Raw genomic sequence first — 18,362 nt, 5'->3', positions numbered from 1 at the left:
CAGATTCACCACGCTCTGACCAAATAAATTCCTCCTTATCTCCTTCCTAAAATAACGTTCTTTAATTCTGAGGCTATGACCTCTCTACCACTAGTGGAAACATCCTCTCCACAGGCACTCTATCCATGTCTTTCACTATTCTGTACATTTCCTCAATCTTCTAAACTCCAGTGAATATAGGCCCAGTGCCATCAATCGCTCATCATATGTCAACCTACTCATTCCTGGGATCATTCTTGTAAACCTCATCAGGATCCTCTCCACAGCCTGCACATCCTTCCTCAGATATGGTGCCCAAAATTGCTCACAACATTCCAAATGCGGCCAGACCAGTGCCTTATAGAGCCTCAGCATTGCATTTCTGTTTTTGTATACAAGCCCTCCCGAAATAAAAACTAGTATTGTGTTTGCTTTCCTTACTACTGATTCAACTTGCAGATTAACATTTTGGGAATCTTTCTCCAGCACACCCAAGTCCCTTTGCACCTCCAATTTTGGATTCTCTCCCCATTTAGAAAATAATCTACGACCATAACATGGTCAGGTTTAATCTACAATTGGAGAGGGATAAGGGTAGATCAGAGGTGTCAGTGTTGCAGTTGAATAAAGGGGACTATGGGGCCATGAGGGAGGAGCTGGCCAAAGTTGACTGGAAAGATACACTAGCAGGGATGACAGTGGAACAAAAATGGCAGGTGTTTCTAGGAATAATACAGAAGGTGCAGGATCAGTTCATTCCTAGGAGGAAGAAAGATTCCAAGTGGAGAAAGGGACGACCATGGCTGACAAGGGACGTCAGGGACAGTATAAAAATTAAAGCAAAGAAGTACAACGTAGCAAAGTTGAGCAGGAAGCAAGAGGATTGGGTAATGTTTAAAGAACAACAGAAGATAACTAAAAAGACAATACAGGGAGAAAAGATGAGGTACGAAGGTAAGCTAGCCAAGAATATAAAGCAGGATAGTAAAAGCTTCTTTAGGTATGTGCAGAGGAAAAAAATAGTTGAGACCAAAGTTGGACCCTTGAAGACCGAAAAAGGTGAATTTATTATGGGGAACAAGGAAATGGCAGATGGGTTGAACAGGTACTTTGGATCTGTCTTCACTAAGGAGGACACAAACAATCTTCCTGATATAGTAGTGGCCAGAGGATCTGGGGTGACGGAGGAACTGAAGGAAATCCACATTAGGCCGGAAATGGTGTTGGATAGACTGATGGGACTGAAGGCTGATAAATCCCCAGGGCCTGATGGTCTGCATCCCAGGGTACTTAAGGAAGTGGCTCTAGAAATCGTGGATGCATTGGTGATAATTTTACAATGTTCTATAGATTCAGGATCAGTTCCTGTGGATTGGAGGGTAGCTAATGTTATCCCACTTTTTAAGAAAGGCCGGAGAGAGTAAACAGGGAATTATAGACCAGTTAGCCTGACATCGGTGGTGGGGAAGATGCTGGAGTCAATTATAAAAGATGAGATAGCCGAACATTTGGATAGCAGTAACAGGATCGGTCCGAGTCAGCATGGATTTACAAAGGGGAAATCATGCTTGACTAATCTTCTGGAATTTTTTGAAGATGTAACTAGGAAAAAGGACAAGGGAGAGCCAGTGGATGTAGTGTACCTGGACTTTCAGAAAGCATTTGATAAGGTCCCACATAGGAGATTAGTGGGCAAAATGAGGGCACATGGTATTGGGGGTAGAGCGCTGACATGGATAGAGAAGTGGTTGACAGACAGGAAACAAAGAGTAGGGATTAACGGGTCCCTTTCAGAATGGCAGGCAGTGACTAGTGGGGTACCGCAAGGCTCGGTGCTGGGACCGCAGCTATTTACAATATACATCAATGATTTGGATGAAGGGATTCAAAGTCACATTAGCAAATTTGCAGATGACACAAAGCTGGATGGCAGTGTGAACTGTGAGGAGGATGCTATGAGAATGCAGGGTGACTTCGGGGAGTGGGCAGATGCATGGCAGATGAAGTTTAATGCGGATAAATGTGAGGTTATCCACTTTGGTAGCAAAAACAGGAAGGCAGATTACTATCTAAGTGGCATCAAGTTGGGAAAAGGGGAAGTACAACGGGATCTGGGGGGCCTTGTACATCAGTCTATGAAAGTAAGCATGCAGGTACAGCAGGCAGTTAAGAAAGCGAATGGCATGTTGGCCTTTATAACAAGAGGAATCAAATATAGAAGCAAAGAGGTCCTTCTGCAGTTGTACAGAGCCCTAGTGAGACCACACCTGGAGTATTGTGTGCAGTTTTGGTCCCCTAATTTGAGGAAGGACATTCTTGCTATTGAGGGGGCGCAGCATAGGTTTACAAGGTTAATTCCTGGGACGGCGGGACTGTCATATGCTGAGAGAATGGAGCAGCTGGGCTTGTACCCTCTGGAGTTTAGAAGGATGAGAGGGCATCTCATTGAAACATATAAGATTGTTAAGGGCTTGGACACGCTAGAGGCAGGAAACATGTTCCCGATGTTGGGGGAGTCCAGAATCAGGGGCCACAGTTTAAGAATAAGGAGTAAGCTATTTAGAACGGAGACGAGGAAACACTTTTTCTCACCGAGAGTGGTGAGTCTGTGGAATTCTTTGCCTCAGAAGGCGGTGGAGGCAGGTTCTCTGGATGCTTTCAAGAGAGAGCTAGATCAGGGGATACGTGGAGAAGGCAGGAATAGGGTATTGATTGGGGATGATCAGCCATGATCACATTGAATGGCGCTGCAAGCTCGAAGGGCTGAATGGCCTACTCCTACACCTATTGTCTATTGTCCATTGCCTTTATTCCTACTACTAAAATGCCTGACTCCACACTTTGCTACACTATATTCCATTTGCCACTTCACTGCCCCTTTCCCAATTTATCCAAGTCCTTCTGCAGAGTCCCTGCTTTCTCTACACTACGTGCCCCTCCACCTATTTCCATATCATCCGCAAACTTTGCCAAAAAGCCTTCAATCCCCTCATCCAAATCCAATATTGTAACAAATCTCGCAGTCTCCCACTGTTTGTTGGCATCTGTCATTCTTAAATTGATATACGCTTTTTTTTGTTGAAAACTTGTTTGCTTTTGAATTAACAAGCGGCTATGCCTATTCTGAACTCCTGAAGATGGTCGCAATTTTGTAACTAACTTTCCTGGCTGAAAATAAAATTGCTTTATAAATTTAGGAATTTGTATAATTCCATAAATCATGACAAGTTATGAATTTCATAAATCTGGTATTCTGCAATTCAGGGAGCCTATATATTTATTGTCTGCATTTATCATTTACTTTGGGCACAAGACATATCCAGTTGAAGAATAGTTTGCTTAATTATTCAAATTGGTATAACATGGACATTAATCTGGATTACATAAAAGTTTGATGATTTTTTTTTCATTTTATATAATCATGCCAGCTAAAATGATGCAGCTACCTAGAGCCACACTCTGATACCATGCTCAATCAATTCCTTAAATGAAACAACATGCTGGAGGAACTTCATGGATAAATTTAACGGATCAAGCACCCTCTGTGGAGGGAATATATACAGTACAAAACAACGTTTCAGGTTTGGTACCTTCTTCAGCAGACTGAATATAATTCTCAGATTTTTCTTTGCACCCCTTCTTAAATAGAGGCACAACATTGGCCACCCTCCAGTTATTCGGCACCACATTCATGTCTACTAATGAATCCTATATCTCAGCCAGGGCAATTTCTTCTCGGGCTTCTCTCCTGGTGTCCTTGGATATATTCATTCAGGCTTGGGAGATGTATCTATCTTCATACACATTAAGACATCCTGAACCTTATTATAGATTGTCCCCAAGACATCGTCATTAACTTTCCTAAATTCCCTAATCTTCATGTCTTTCTTCACAGTAAAAATGAGAAATATTCACTGAGCCCTTGCCCATCTCCTGCAGATTCACACAGAGATTGTGTTTCTGAAGGTTTCTCTCTCTAGTTACCCTTTGTCCCTTAATATACTTTTAAAATATCTTTCTATTTTCTTTATTCTTATCTATCTGCCAGAACTACCACATGTCCCCTTTTTGCCCTCAAGATTGCCATCTGAAGTATGTTTCTCAAACCCTATACTTCACCAGGTAGCTCAGTTGTCTATACTTGACATGCCTCATTGTTCCTGTCTAGAGCCTGAAGGGGCTGTCCCACTGTACGAGCTAATCCAAGAGTTCTCCCGAGTTTCCCCTGATTATAACTCGGAGAATTACAGTAATAGCCGCACGTAGGTACTCGGGGCTCTCGTGGACATTTTTCAACATTTTGAAAAATCTTCACGCATCTTCACGAGCTTACCGCATTTCCCGAGTACCTACCGTTAGCGTTACGAGCCACTAAGAGATGTCACGAGCTCCGACGTACCCGCTACGTACATTCTACATGCTTACCACGAGTTTGATTTTTATTTTAACTCGGGAGAGCTCTTGAATTACCTCGTACAGTGGTACAGGCCCTTTAATTTCTCTCATTATCCGGGGTGCCTTACTCATAACTGTCTTGCCCTTTATTCCAACAGGAACATTGAACTCTCACGCCAACACTTTTAAAAGCATCGTGCTTTCTGGATGTCCTTTTGCCTGTAAACGACTCACTCTAATCAATACAGTCTGAAGAAGGATCTCGACCTGAAATGTCACCCATTCCTTCTCTCCATAGATACTCCTTGTCCCGCTGAGTTACTCCAGCATTTTGTGTCTACCCTCTCCAATCAACCTGTGAAAGTTCCTGTCTAATACCATCAACATTGGCCTTGCCCCAATTTAGAACTTTAAATTGTGGATTAGCTTTGTCCTTATCAAGACAACTGAACAGAACTGTGGTCACTGGTCTCAAAGTGCTCACCCACTGACACTTCAACCACTTGCCCTGACCAATTCCCTATGGGTAGGTCAAGATTTCTGAACATGCTTGACAAATTCCACTCCATCTAAGTCCTTGGCACTATAGCAGTCTCAGTCCACAATGGTAAAGTTAAAAACCCTACTCTGACAACCATCTTAATCTTGCAGCAGTCTGCAATCTTCTGCATATTTGTTCCTCTAATTCCTACTGACTATTTGGGAGCACATAGTACAGTCCCAAGAAGGTAATCATCTCCTTTTTATTTCTCAGCTCCACCCATATAGTTTCACTGGACAATCCTTCAATAATGCCAGGTCGGATTACCACCGTGATGTTCTCCTTAATCAAAAAGCAACACACTCTTTTACCCCCACTTCCACCTCAACTATCCATGAAAAACATTTGAAATTTTAGCAACATTTAGAGCATATTATACGGGGGAAGCATAGCCCCCACTCTGTGTGTGTGTGTGTGTGTGTGTGTGTGTGTGTGTGTGTGTGTGTGTGTGTGTGTGTGTGTGTGTGTGTGTGTGTGTGTGTGTGTGTGTGTGTGTGTGTGTGTGTGTGTGTGTGTGTGTGTGTGTGTGTGTGTGTGTGCGCGCATGCTTTTACAGTTTAGTTTATTATAGGCATAATGCAAAGTGAAACAATCCTATCAGACACAATTCTTTGCAATAATTGTCGTAAAACGTTTATCTGCTCATTGAAACATCCTCTACATATTTGCTTTAAATAGATTGAAAAGTTTTGACTAATGCATTTCAATCAAAATATACTGGAGCCTATAGTACATCGTGAAGTGTACATCAGTCTAGTTTTTTACATTTTGGAGTTGCACAATGAGGATACTCAAACTTATCCAAAGCTGATTTATGCTATTAAATGTCAGAGTTAGGCAATAATTTGTAGTGAACTAATGGAAACTGAAGCATATGTATACTTCCTATTTTATCATGCATACCGACAACAGTCAAAGTATTTAATTGTAAAAAAGCTTTTATTTTAATTTCAACCTGGGCAACCTTGAATATGTAACCTGTTAGTAATATTTAAAGCAAAAATGTGCATTCTCAGTGTGAGCAGTACATGAATAAAGGTATCTGAGAATATCAGCTAAATTACAAAAGGTGTAATATCTGTAATAGAAATCTAATATTTAATGGTGTCTGTGAATTCATAAGTTAAAGATTAAGGAAAATAATACATCAAAAGAAATTCAGCCAAAAATAAGTACATGCCAAGTGAGCTCTAATGAACTCACAAATGCACATTTTGTTGAAAAAAAATAATAACCTTTGGGGACTGTTGGATATGTGATGTATCTGCTTTTTACTTATTTTTGTCTAACAAATGAAAAAACAGTTTTCCATACAACAATATCAGCTCATTCACTTTAAAAAGCAGCCGCCCCAAAATATAATTGTTAGTTCTCTGTCACATACCTGCTGGCGATTCCTTGCCAATCACTAGAAAAATCACTAGACTTAAATAGAAAGTTAAGTCTAGAAATAGAAAAATATTGGAAGTTTCTGCTTTTCAGACTCTTTTAAGTAGACACGTAATTAAATCTTATTCATGCAAATGCAAAATACTTAGAGTCATGGAGTCGCACAGCACAGAAGCAGTCCCAACTGCCCAACTTGCCCATGCCAACCAAGATGCCCCATGTACACTAGTCCCAACTGCCCAACTTACCCATGCCACCCCATGTACACTAGTCCAAACTTGCCCATGCCAACCAAGATGCCCCATGTACACTAGTCCCAACTTGCCCATGCCAACCAAGATGCCCCATGTACACTAGTCCCAACTTGCCCATGCCAACCAAGATGCCCCATGTACACTAGTCCCACCTTGCCCATGCCAACAAAGGTGCCCCATGTACACTAGTCCCACCTGTCCATGTTTGACCCACATTCTTCCCTTAGAGGGAGTACAGAGAAGGTTCACCAGACTGATTCCTGGGATGGCAGGACTTTCATATGAAGAAAGACTGGATAGACTTGGCTTGTACTCGCTAGAATTTAGAAGACTGAGGGAGGGATCTTATAGAAACTTACAAAATTCTTAAGGGGTTGGACAGGCTAGATGCAGGAAGATTGGTCCCAATGTTGGGGAAGTCCAGAACAAGTGGGTCACAGCTTAAAGATAAGGGGGAAATCTTTTAGGACCCTGATTAGAAAATCATTTTTTACACACAGAGTGGTGAATCTGTGGAATTCTCTGCCACAGAAGGTAGTTGAGGCCAGTCCATTGGTTATATTTAAGAGGGAGTTAGATGTGGCCCTTGTGGCTAAAGGGATCAGAGAAGGCAGGTACAGGAAACTGAGTTGGATGATCAGCCATGATCATATTGAATGGCGGTGCAAGCTCGAAGGGTCGAATGGCCTACTCCTGCACCTATTTTCTATGTTTCTATCCCTCTAAACCTTTCCTATCCATTTACCTGTTAAAATGTATTTTAAATGTTCTTATGCTACCTGCCTCAACTACCGCCTCTGGCATTTCATTCTATATTCCCACCGCCCTTTGCGTCTGACTTGCTCAAATTAAATATTCTGTCTGAATCCATTGAACAGAGATAGACCGGGCAGGAAACAATCACAAACAGTATCTATCATCACTGTCTTTATTGAAGTCCACAAATGGAGATAACTTGTTTTGCCTGAAATTGCTGTTTCTCTAAAGCGAAGTTTTCTGTGGGCGTTTTGTTTGTGGATACTTTGCCAGGAAAGTTTCATGTAATTCAAGGTCTTTGCTTCACATGTCATTCAAGGCCTTTGCTTCACATGTCCTGCCGTTGCGAGAAGACAACAAATCTGTGCGGCTGAGCAATGTTTGTTGCACAAGACCTTTAACTTTGTCTGGAAATGTGCACTACAGAATCATTCTCATTCACCTTTTATCACAAGAGTCAATTGCATTGACCATCCTCTACTTTGCAGCACGATTCTCTGACATGGAAGGAAATAGAATGCTCTCCAATCCAGGCATTCACTGTCAGCATTAAGCACTTTAAGGTCAAATGCAGAACAGTCAACCTACAGGATGAAGCTCCCTGATTGCCTCTCTGAATAAAACTGCCAGTGCTTTGCTAAACTGGAAAAGATTTCTCCAAAATAATGATGTACAAACTTAGCTTACGCACATACCTACAGGCAACGGCAAGTTATCTTATATTAGCCTGGAACGGAGTTAAACCCAGGCCACTGAGATGAACTGACATTCTCCAATGCAATGCACCATACAGTGCCTTCTCTCAAATTCCAGAAATCTTATTTGCTTAAAACACCATAGCTGATGACTAACACTACAATCCAAAAAAGAAAGAATCAGTATGCTCCCTATCCTATACAAATCCACCAAGAACCTAAAGAGCAATTGAAAAAAATACGCCTTATTTACTACTACAAAAACAAAAGTATAATTTCAGCAAAGCATTGTGACTTTTTTTTATTTATAGATGGTACAAAGAGAGTGGGAAGAAAATCTAGGCTTCAGGAAATGTGTCATGATGATTAAATAGGCCACAGTGAGAAGTTAACAAAATGTGGCAAATAAACAAGGATGAGCTACAATGCAGGCTGAATCCTGCTGTTGGGGCCAATGGTTTTGTGCAACTGGCATTCAGCCATTCAAACTAAAATAACTTACAGAGTAATACAGAGAGATGCAGCATAGAAACAGGCCCTTTGGTTCTCTGTGTGCGTATTGTTTATCAAACATTCATTTTTTACACTAATCCTACCTTCACCTTTTTACCTTCCCCACATTCTCCTAGCTCCCCCAAGATTCTATAATTCACCTAGTGGGCAGCACGGTGGCACAGCGGTAGAATTGTTGCCTTACAACGTTTACAGCGCCAGAGACCCAGTTCCGATCCTGACTACGGGTGCTGTCTGTTCGTACGTTCTCCCCATGGCCTGCGTGGGTTTTCTCCGAGATCTTCGTTTTCCTCCCACTGTCCAAAGACGTATAGGTTTGTAGGTTAATTGGCTTGGTATAAATGTAAATTGTCCCTGGTGCATGTAAGATAGTGTTAATGTGCGGGGATTGCTGGTCGGCGTGGACACGGTGGGCCGAAGAGCCTGTTTCAGCGCTGTATCTCAAAACTAAACTAAACTAAACCTACACTCGGGCAATTTCCAGTGTCCAATTAACCTTCCAAACTGTACATATTTAGGATGTGGGTAAAGAAACCCACAAGATCTCAGGGAGAGTGTGCAAAATCCACAGAGGAAGCACTGGAAGTCAGGAATGAACCCGGAACAGAGGTATAGTTTAGTTTAGTTTAGTTAAGTTTCATTTTCTTAAGTTCAGTTCAGTTTAGTTTATTTTAGTTTAGTGTAATTCAGTTTAGTTTAGGGATACCGCGTGAAAACAGATCCTTCAGCTCACCTAGTCTAGGCCGACCAGCAATCACGCTTACACTAGTTCTATCCCACAATTTGGAGAAGCCAATTAACCTACAAAGCTCCGCATCTTTGGAAAGTGGGTTTTCTCAGGTTTCCTCTCACACAGCAAAGACATACAGGTTTGTAGGTTAATTGGCTTTGGTGAAATTGTAAATTGTCCCTTATGTGTAGGGTAGTGCTGCACTACCACGGGACTATCACTGGTCAGCGAGGTCTCAGTGGCCGAAGGACCTGTTTCCACGCTTTATCTCTTTAAGTCTAAAAACTAAAGTACTAAAGTGCTTTTGCACCAGTTTGCGTGATGCCGCACATGAACCCAAGAGGTTGGCCAGCTCAAAAAGCTCCCCATGATAGATGTGTCTTTCTCCTCCACTTCAATTACCTGAATTTCTGCTGCAGAAGCTGAACAATTCGATATACTTTGCTGGCTTTGTTTGAGTCTGGTAATCGTTTAATGAAATACTAAAGGGCCTGTCCCACTTTCCTGAGTTATTCACAAATTCTCCCGAGTTTTCCCCTTGATTCAAGCTCGCAGAATGTTCATAACGATAGAAAATGTCCACGAGTAAAAAAATAGTCAGGAGGATGCCCCGAGTACCTATCGCTGGCATAACGAGCCGCTACGATATATCTATGGATGCCTACGTCCTACGGACCCGTTAAGAACATTTTGTGAGTTTGAATCGAGGGGAAAACTCAGGAGAATTTGTGAATAACTCGAGAAAGTGGGACAGGCCCTTAAGTAGGCCGTGTTACATTTTGAGTTTTTTGATAGGGAAACACTACAAAGAGGCATAATCATTGGGTCTTTCTGATTTCTTCAGCCTCAACATCCCATTTTGGATGGGTAAAGGCACTATATTGTTAATATCTCGATAATGTGCGCATTGTCAAATTTAAACCCCCAGCTGGGGGAGGGTCCAAACCTAAAACATCACCTGTCCATGTTCTTCAGAGATGTTGCCTGACCCGCTGAGTTACTCCGGCACGTTGTGTCCTTTTTCGTAAACCAGCATCTGCAGTTACTTGTTTCTACATTCTTCAAACCCAAATCATTGCTTTTGAATGGTGTATAAGCGGTTTGCAGAATGATTTAACAAGCAAATCAATTAACCAGTTTGAACACAGCGGCATTGTAACCAGACCCACTCCTGTGCAATGTACAAATATTAAAGCCAAGAGCTAATGTGCTACTGAGTAATGAGACAAAATTGAAAGGAGTGGTGCTTTCAATGCAAATTGGAGTTACAGCACCTCATATTTTGCTTGGGCAGCTTTGACCCAGCGGTATGAATATTCACTTCTCCAAGTAATCCTTGGTTTCCCTCTCTCTCCATCCCTCCCCCATCCGAGTTCTCTGAGTAGTCTGACTGTCCTCTGATTACATTTTATTTTTGTATGCTTCATTGTCACCTTCCCCTAGCTAACAATAATCTATTCTACATTTTCCTTGAGCTTCATCCCCTTTGATCTCTCGGTTTCACATCCTTCCCTATCTCTGTGTCTCCCCCTCTCCTCTTACTCTCATTCTGAAGAACGGTCTTGAACTAAAATGTCACCCATTTCCTTCTATCCGGAGATGCTGCCTGTCTCGCTGAGTTACTCCAACATTTTGTGTCTATCATCTATTGTCTGTTTAGGGGGCACGTTCTTCATCACGATAATGTGCTACATTCATGCTCTACCTCTAAACGTCCATACTGAAGATTGCAAACAAATGGAAATAATTGACAATGACAGCAAAAGTGAACCTTTGTAGTGTGTGGGTCTCAAAAGGAAGCACAAAGTCCAGTGTTTTGAGAGGCACCTTTTATTATGTTCCTCCCGGTTGTAGAGAAGACCAAACAAGAGAAAGATGGCACCCAAACCCCTGCCTTTAAACCCTCTGGCTAAGGGCCGCCTCCGGACTGAACCACTCCCGTGCCGAGGGGTTCGACAGTATGATGGCACGACCCTTGGGAGCCGCCACACCTTCACTTTTTTTTTCATACCCAAAGGGGGAAAAAATAGCTGTTAGACTTCCTGATAGACTTATGGCTATAACTTTTCCAAACTCAATCTAATTCAACATCAACATGTTGAATTAATAACTATCCATTCAATAGCTGCATGGCAGACTAGACGACATTTAAATGAAAACTGATTACATCGTAGCATCTTCCATGAAATCTGACTGAGGGATATACGGGTAGGCAAACAAGAAAGGTCAGGTTGCTTTGACAATAATAGCTTGGGCACATAAAATAAACACATGAGACTGAATGGATTCATAAATTGTGGGTGAAGTAATTATCTGCTGAAATCATTCACAGTATTCAAATTCAAGACTCCGTGTGCCAAACCTGGCTTGCAATTTTTAGTTTCTGTTCACCCTCTTTAAGAATTATTTTTAGTCTCACTGCAAGTTGAGTTCCACCCTGTTTTATTTAAGCACCAGTTTTACAACCGATCAATTCACAAGGCGATTGAACATAAAACTAAAGATAGAAATAAATATTAAAATACTCTTTAGTTAAAGAACTAGATGGAAAATTTGGATTGGAAAAAAAAAGGTGGGAGAAGCTGGATGGATCTGAAGGAGAGAGCAAGGAACTCACATGGTGCAGGTTGCCAGTGACAGAGGGGACAGTGTGAGACACATAGAAACATAGAAAATAGGTGCAGGAATAGGCCATTCGGCCCTTCGAGCCTGCACCGCTATTCAATATTATTATGGCTGATCATCCAACTCAGTATCCTGTACCTGCCTTCTCTCCATACCCCCTGATCCCTTTAGCCACAAGGGCTACATCTAACTCCCTCTTAAATATAGCCAATGAACTGGCCTCAACTGCCTTCTGTGGCAGAGAATTCCAGAGATTCACCACTCTCTGTGTGAAAAATGTTTTTCTCATCTCGGTCCTAAAAGATTTCCCCCTTATCCTTAAACTGTGACCCCTTGTTCTGGACTTCCCCAACATCGGGAACAATCGTCCTGCATCTAGCCTGTCCAACCCCTTAAGAATTTTGTAAGTTTCTATAAGATTCCCCCCTCAATGTTCTAAATTCTAGCGAGTACAAGCCGAGTCTATCCAGTCTTTCTTCATATGAAAGTCATATGAGAATGGGGGAGGGAATTGAAATGACCCGCAACCGGGAGCACAGGATGGTGATTATGGACAGAGCATGTGTGCGCCAAGACTGTCACCCAGTCTACACTTGGTCTCACTGATGTAGAGGATACAACACTGAAAGCATCAAATGCATGATCCAGATTGGAAAAGGTGCTTGTGAATCTTTGCCTGGATGAGACCAAAGGTAAGCTTGAGGAACGGCACCTCACATTCCACCTAGGTACACTAGAAACGTGGGATTAATTTGACTTGCCATAAGACCATAAGACATAGGAGCAGAATTACGGCCGATCTATTTTTCTCTCTCAATACCATTCTCCTGCCTTCTCCCTGTAAACTTTGACACCCTTCCAAATCAAGAACTGATCCATCTCTGCATTAAACAGACACAATATCTTGGCCTCCACAGTCATCTGTGGCAATGAATTACACAGTTTCACCACTCTCTGGCTAAAGAAATTCCTCCTCATCTCCATTTTGAAGCTATGTCCGTTTTCTCTGAGGCTGTGCCCTCTGGTTCTAGACTCTCCCATCACTCCAAACATATTTTTCCATGTCCACTCCATCCAGGTCTTTCATTAATCAATAGGTTTCAATGAGATCCCCCTCATCCTTCTAAACCACAGCAAGGAAAGGCCCAGAGTCTTCAAACGCTCCTCATACATTAACCCAATCATCCCTGGGATAATTATCATAAGCCTCTTCCAAAGCCAGCACACCCTTCTCAGATATGGGACCCAAAACTACTCACAATATTTAAAATATGGCCTCACTAGTGCCTGATAAAGCCTCAGCATTACATCCCTGCTTTTACATTCTAGTCCCCTCAAAGTGAATGCTAACATTGCATCTGTTGTCCTTGCCATTGATTCAAGCTGCAAATTAACCTTTTGGGAATCCTGCATGAGCACTCCCAAATCCCATTGCACTCCAATTTTGGAATCCTCTCCATAATTAAAAAATAGTCTGCACCTTTATTCCTTCTTCCAAAGTGCACGACCATATACTTTGTTACAATGTGGTCCATTTGGCTCTTCTTTGCCCACTCTCCCAACCTGTCCCAGTCCTTCTGCAGCCCTCCCTGCCTCCGCTACACGACCTGCCCCTCCACCTATCTTTGTATCATCTGCAAATTTGGCCACAAAGCCAACAATTCCCTCATCCAGTGCCCCTCCGCCCTCAGCTCAGAATGACTTTGTTCATTGAAAGTGTGTTGATAGTGGTGCAGTGAAGGCTCGAGTGTACATGGTCCCTGTGTGCACAGGAAACAGTGCTTGGCTACACCAATGAGAATCAAACACCAAGACATAGATAAAGACAACACTGAAAAGCAGGGAGAGTTAAAGGGAAGGAATCAGCGTTACATCAGGTACAGGAGAAACTAAGAAAGGGAAATACATATAGAATTCATAGATACATAGATACATAGACAATAGGTGCAGGAGTAGGCCATTCGGCCCTTCGGGCCAGCCGCCATTCGATGTGATCATGGATGATCATCCACAATCAGTACCCCGTTCCTGTCTTCTCCCCATATCCCTTGATTTCGTAAACCCTAAGAGCTCGATCTGACTCTCTTTTGAAAGCATCTAGTGAATCGGCCTGCATTGCCTTCTGAGGCAGAGAATTCCACAAATTCCCAACTCTCTGCGTAAAAAATTATTTCCTCATCTCAGTTCTGAATGGCCTACCCCTTATTCTTAAACTGTGGCCTCTGGCTCTGGACTCCCCCAACATCAGGAACATGTTTCCTGCCTCTAGCGTGTCCAATCCCTTATTAATTTTATATGTTTCCATACGATCCCCTCCCATCCCTCTAGATTCCAGTGAATACAAGCCCAGTCGCTCCATTCTTTCATCATATGACAGTCCCGCCATCCTGGGAATTAACCAGGTGAACCTACGCTGCACTCCCTCAAAAGCAAGAATGTCCTTCCTCAAAGTAGGAGACCAAAACTGCACACAATACTCCAGGTGTGGTCTGACCAGGGCCATGTACAACTGCAGAAGGACCTCTTTGCTCCTAAACTCAATTCCTCTTGTTATAAAGGTCAACCTGCCATTAGTTTTTTTAACTGCCTTCTGTACCAGCATGCTTACTTTCAGTGTTTAAGAAGGAACTGCAGATGCTGGAAAATCGAAGATACACAAAAAAGCTGGAGAAACGCAGCGGATGCAGCAGCATCTATGGAACGAAGGAAATAGGCAACGTTTCGGGCCGAAACCCTTCTTCAGACTGATCGGGGGTGGGGGGGGCGGGGACAAGAAAGGAAAAAGGAGGGGGAGCCCAAAGGCTGGGGGATGGGAAGAAACAGCAGGGGGACTGAGGAAGAGGAGGAGACAGCAAGGACTAACAAAATTGGGAGAATTCGATGTTCATGCCCCCAGGATGCAGACTCCCCAAACGGAATATGAGGTGCTGTTCCTCCAATTTCCGGTGCTGCTCGCTGTGGCCATGGAGGAGACCCAGGACAGAGAGGTTGGAGATGGAGTGGGAGGGGGAGTTGAAGTGCTGAGCAACCAGGAGGTCAGCTTGGTTATTGCGGACCGAGCGGAGGTGTTCGGCGAAACGATCGCCCAACCTGCGCTTGGTCTCACCGATATAGATCTGCTGACATCTAGAGCAGCAGATGCAATAGATGAGGTTGGAGGAGATGCAGGTAAACCTCTGTCACACCTGGAACGATTGCTTGGGTCCTTGAACGGAGTCGAGGGGGGAGGTAAAGGGACAAGTGTTGCATCTCTTGCGGTTGCAACGGAAAGTGCCCGGGGAGGGGGTGGTACGAGAGGGGAGGGAAGAATTGACAAGGGAGTTATGGAGGGAGCGGTCTTTGCGGAAGGCAGATATGGGGGGAGATGGGAAGATGTGGCGAGTGGTGGGGTCACGTCGGAGGTGGCGAAACTGACGGAGGATTACTTTTTGTATGTGACGGCTGGTGGGGTGAAAGGTGAAGACTAGGGGGACTCTGCCCTTGTTGCGAGTGGGGGGATGGGGAGAGAGAGAGCAGTGTTGCGGGGTATGGAAGAGACCCTGGTGCGAGCCTCATATATGGTGTAGGAGGGGAACCCCCATTCCCTGAATAATGATTGTAAAAAACTCATACGTACTTTCATACGTGCATGGGGTGGGAGATTGCATCCTTCATGTGGTCTGCCCTGTTTCAACGAACGCAATCAACCTTGCATGCACAATCAAATAAGATCAAATAGAACAAGTTGTCCCACAACTTTAGGCTGTGCGCGCCATATGCAAGAAGAAGAAGATATCAAGCAGACTTGATTATTATAATGCCTTATTTACCAGTCTGCCTTCAAAATCCACCAACAAGTTACTGCTCATACAAAATGCCGCAGCCCGGCTTTCAACAAATACCAAGAAAAGGGAATATATCACCCCAGTATTATGCTCCCTTAATTGGCTCCCTGTGGTATCCAGGATCCAGGACCTAATTTTGGAATTAGATTGAGATTTCCACATTTAAAATGTGACCACCATGCTTCATGTGATACATGATGATGACCATCAAGCATGTGTTGAAAATGTTATATACCTTTGACAGCTATTTTTAGTTTGTTTATGAGTGTTTAGTAAATATTCAGTGGCCTTTGGTAAGGTGCAGCGTTGCAACAATTCTCAAGTAAAATAACAGTCCTGTTAATTCTCAGATTTTTTTTAGTTATATTCACCCTTCTTGATCCAAGTAATCAAAAATACGGCATCAAGGTACTACAATGCTAATCGTTAAAATTTGATTAGTTAGGCCAACATTCCCACAATCCAAGTAAATCTCACTTGCTTCAATATTGTAAACGGATCAGGATCGAAGATAGATGGAATCCTAGATCTCTTTTCCCTTTGGAATAAAAGTAGAAAACTCCAACAAGCGTGTTGGTAAATACTTCAGACAATGAAATAATTGAATTCATCTGATAATTAAATGCTCTGTATATAGCGATTACAAAACTTGCCTTCAGCGGCACTGCAGTTCTGCCACTGGCCATGTGCGCGACTTTGGGGCCTTTGAGGGGGTGGGGCGGGAGTAAAATGCCGTTTTCTCCTGCTTATCAGAGGCGGACTTCCTCGGGCTGCCAGCTGCTGAAGAACAATCGATCGGACTTCCGTTCCCGATTCTTTTATTTATTTAATTGCGAGACAATTAAATCATTACATTAAAATAAAAAGTGACTTCTAATGCCCTCAACGCCTACTATGGGACGGATCACATGAATGGCACAAAACAGAATGTAAGTCGTCTATTTTACATATAAACTTGTTTCTCGGGATGGCTCTAATCAAATTTTACGTTGCAAAAAGTGTGATTTGGACCCCATACGAACCGGCGGTGTTTTTCCAGCCGATATGGGGTTCAAATTCAACGCAAATGCAACGTTCCAATCGATCACGCTCCAGAAAAACCCACTCGCAAGATGATTTAAATGCTCTTTTCTTTGGACAATCATGTCATAAGAGCATCTAATCGTCTATATTTAGTGTTATTGTCTACCCATGGTCAATATTTTTATACTAAATACCACTTTTAGTCCCATGTATTGTGCAAAAAAATAATAATTTTAATTGTATTGTGGATGTTTCTAGATTAATTTATGGGAATTAAACATTAAATTCCTTCCATCTGGCATATAAATTCATGACAGTGAAATTAAAAAAATCATGTTATATTGTGAATTCTTGTGTGAATGGGATTAGTTTGTTATTTGGATACTTAGGCTATTTAAAATATATATCCTTTTCTTAAGAAATTGAATCTACAGGACATGCTTAATGGGAACGTAATGGGCAGAAAGGCATGTCATGTGTGGTTTGAAGAGCAAAAACTTGTAGTTTACAATGCCAAAATTGAAAAGTTGAGGAAAAACAAGGTGTACAGAGGTGGTTATTGGTTACAATCTGAGGAGTATGATGATGCTACTGATTATGATATGCCAATGTACCAACTAGCAACTGATCTTCTCCATAAAGACTTGGTCTATTGCTAGAAATTGTAATTTATTTACCTGTTACGGATTTACAGCATATAATAAAATAATATTAAAGTTCTGATCTTGAGAATATTAATTTTTTGAATTTTCAAGGCAGTCTGGGTGTTTATTACTATTTCCGTCACAACGGTCAATTTTATAATAAACTACAATTAGGTAATTAACTAACTATATGCTTTAATTTCAGGTCATCCAAGTAAGATGTTTTATATTTGTTTTAGAATGCTTCAATCTATAATAACTGAAAATGCCATTCAGTTCTCTTGTTTGTTAAGAAAGTTATGGGCTTTTGACTGTCCTCGATCATAGATTTTGTGTTAAGTCAATGGAAAAGCAATAGGGAACAAGTTGCTAATTTCCGAGTATGAAAATGGCCATAACTTTTTTTAACACTGAAGACATGAAAGTGAATTAGGTGTCAAATTAAACTTCTTTTTAAGATTTATCTGATGGAATAAATTGCAGACATGATTTTTTAAATTTCAAAATGTTGTAACATTGCTACTGTATATATTGAAATTGTGTTGGAAGGTAATTCCAACAACCAATTTTATGCTCATTATTTCTAGCTCTCCAGGGTGAGAAACAAAAAATAATGAGCGTAAAAATTAAATATTTTGTGACTTCATCACATAAATCATCAAGCATACACAAAATATCCCAGTCTTGAAAACTTTTGCACATATTTTCTTAATCTATGTGCATCGGTGGAACTAGCCATATATTTTAAAAAGTTACCTTTAACAATTATAAATTAGACCATTCGTAGTTTAAAATTAGATTATATTTTTTAATATACCCAATGTAATTAAACTATTAGCACTTTAAGTATATACCTATTTGTAGGGATTATACCAAATCTACGTTTAAGGCATGCCAGATTTATTACCTTCAGAATAAAGCAGATGACCATTTAATACATCTGCAGGCGGGATGGATTGAAGGAATGGACTGAGGCACATGGTATTGGGGGTAT

General features: G+C 41.8%; 1 protein-coding gene across 1 annotated transcript in view; it reads right to left on the bottom strand.

The window, feature by feature from the left end:
- LOC129697957 (gamma-aminobutyric acid receptor subunit alpha-6-like) overlaps positions 1–18,362 on the bottom strand; it is a 36,524-nt gene that overhangs the window by 6,299 nt on the left and 11,863 nt on the right. The window lies entirely within an intron of this gene.

The sequence above is a fragment of the Leucoraja erinacea genome, chromosome 1, assembly GCF_028641065.1.
Source record: "Leucoraja erinacea ecotype New England chromosome 1, Leri_hhj_1, whole genome shotgun sequence".
NCBI lineage: Eukaryota > Metazoa > Chordata > Chondrichthyes > Rajiformes > Rajidae > Leucoraja > Leucoraja erinaceus.
Note: the sequence above shows the minus strand (reverse complement) of the source record. Positions and strands in the feature narration are given on the sequence as shown.